Source organism: Lactuca saligna, chromosome 5, assembly GCF_052625555.1.
Source record: "Lactuca saligna cultivar CGN05327 chromosome 5, ASM5262555v1, whole genome shotgun sequence".
NCBI classification, from domain to species: Eukaryota; Viridiplantae; Streptophyta; class Magnoliopsida; order Asterales; family Asteraceae; genus Lactuca; species Lactuca saligna.
Window position 1 is genome coordinate 44,330,821 of NC_136421.1, and position 2,971 is coordinate 44,333,791.

Below are 2,971 nucleotides of genomic sequence, written 5' to 3' on the forward strand. Positions count from 1 at the left end.
TTCATCTAAAACTCAGTCTTCAGGGTCGCCTTAAAGTCATTTATTTCATCCATGTCCTTGGCTACGATGAGCATATCATCAGCATATAACAACATATATATATGTAGGAATCTGGTGACAATTCCTTAGAGTAGACATAATTTTTGAAATAGTTTCAAGTGTAGCGATGCGAGATCATGAATGAATCAAATTTCTTGTACCATTGTCTTTGAGACTGCTTCAAACCATACAGAGATTTCTTCAGCAAACATACATGATCCTTCTTAGAATCAAGGAACCCTTCTGGCTGGGACATATAAATCTTCTCTTCTAAGTTCCCATGAAGAAATTCAATTTTCACATCAAGTTATTCAAGCTCCAGATCAAATGCATTCACCATGACCAAAAGAACCAGAATTATCTTGTGCTTCACGACTGTTGGGAACACCTCGTGATACTTAATTCCTTCTTTTTGAGAAAACCATTTCTCCACCAACTTTGCCTTGAACATAGATGGTTCAAATCCTGGTGTCCCTTTATTTTTCTTAAGGATCCATTTTCATCTGACTGGCTTTGCTCCCTTTGGTAATGGAACAAGATGCCATGTTTTATTCTTCTCTAAAGATTGTATTTCTTCATTCATGTCCATCAACCAATCATTTGCTTCTTTACTCATCACAACCTATTTATACGATTGAAGCTCCTTAGTGTCAATGTCTTCTCTAATTGCTAAAGCAAAAGCAATGGAGTTAAGTTCACATGAATTCACACATCCCACATATATATGTAGTTGTCGAATGACCCTATTTGGTCTTCTCTTTGCTATAGATTCAAACCCATCATCCTTCCTGACATCAACACCACTGGATGAAGATCACATGGGCTGCTCTTGGGTTTCATCTTATCTAGGTTGTTTACTGCCACCTTGCTCTTCCCGACATCAGCACCACTAGACTCTACCTTCTGGCTAGCATCCTGATCTTTGTTCTCTACTTGACTTGTATCATCTCCTCATTGGTTACCTGTGGTAGATTCATCAAAGGTTACATCTATGCTCATGATAAATCAAGGAGTTCTTCCTTATTCTATACACCACAATTAATAACCTTTTACTCATGTCACATATCTTAGAAATATGCACTTCCTTTCCCTTGGCTCAAGTTTACCATCATTCACATGAGCATATGTGGGGCATCCAAATATACGTAAACTAGAATCATCAGAGGGTTTCCTGGACCATACCTCTTAAGGAATCTTTAAGTCTATTGCAGTTGATGGTGATATGTTCACTAGATAACAAACAATGTTAGCTACTTCCACCTAGAACTGCTTGGACAGGTTAGGAAATATCAGCATGCACCTTGCATGTTGCATGAGTGTTTTGTTCATCCGTTCTACCACTCCATTTTGTTGTGGTGTGTGTCGTAAAGTGTGGTGCCTCACTATACCTTCTACCTTGCAGAAATTATCAAATGGAGCATTGTAGAACTCCAACCCATTGTCAGTCCTTATTGTCTTGACCTATTTTCCAATCCTTTTCACAACCAATGTATTCCACTCCTTGAACTTCCCAAAAACCTCGTCTTTGGTCTTCAGGAAGTACAACTAAATCTTCCTTGAATAATCATTAATGAACTTACAAAGTATGAGCATTCTCCTTGACACTTCACTGGTACAGGTCCCCATAGATTTTAGTGAACATACTCCAAGATTTCCTTGCTTGTGTGTTGACCGGTACCAAACTTCACTTTGTGATGCTTTCCCTTGATGCAAGCTTCACAAAAGTTTATCTTTCTGGTAGCCTCTCCACCAAGCAGTCCTTATTTACTTAGAACCAACATGCCTTTCTCACTCATGTGCCCCAACCTACGATGCCACAACTCTGTCTTGTTATCACCTTCATTCAAGGATTGGGAGATAGCCACCGTTCCCATAACCGTACTATATTCTAGGATATAGCTTCATTCACGATTCATTTTCCCTTTCATTATAACCACAGAACCTTTGGTCACTTTGACCCAATCACCTTCACCAACGTACCTTAACCCATTCTTAGCTAATGTGCCAAGAGAAATTAAATTCTTATGAAGTTCTGGAACGTACCATCAATCTAACTTCTTGACCATGTCATCGTGCATCTTGATCTACATCGTGCCACTACCTTTAATACTGCTCACCCAATCATCACCCATCTTGACTGTGCCATCTCGCTCTTTGAATGAGTCGAACAATTCATGATTATATGTCATGTGATAGGATGCTCTAGAATCCAAGACCCATGAATCAGTAGAACTTGATGTACTAACAGTTAATACATCACCATCATCCCCTTCATCAGAAGTTTCCGAACCACAACACTAATGCTATTATTGCTTGATTCACTCTTGAAGTGTCCCTTCTCCTTACAATTATAACTTTTTGCTTTCGATGTACCTTTAGACTTTGATTTTGAACGTGATATCCCTTTGTTTCCCCATTTCTTTCTTTTTTTCCTTCCTTTCCACGTGAAAAAAATGGAAATGGACACCTCCTCTCCAACTGAAACTTTTCTTTTTAGTTCCTTGGACATCAGAGAGACGTTCACATCATTCACAATGATAGTTGTCCTACCATAGAGCAAGGTATCAACAAAATACTCATGTGAGTTCGGAAGATAACATAAGAGAATGAACGCTTGATCTTCATCTTCAATCTTCACATCAACCCCTTGTAGATCCAAGATGATGCGATTGAAGTTATCCAAAGGATCACTTGGATACTTTCAGACATTCTGAGAGTGTACAACATTTTCTATGATACAACCTGTTTGTTAGTGAGTTGTTCTAGTACTTGTCACAAAGTTTATCCCAGATCCTAGAAGCAGTTTTTTGATCCACGACCTCCCTTAGTAGTTCATCTGTTAAGCTCAACAGAATGGCACTATATGCCTTCATCAGAATGTCCACCCTCTTTTCAACCACCATGTATTTAGGGAGTGTTGCCTATCCTTCCA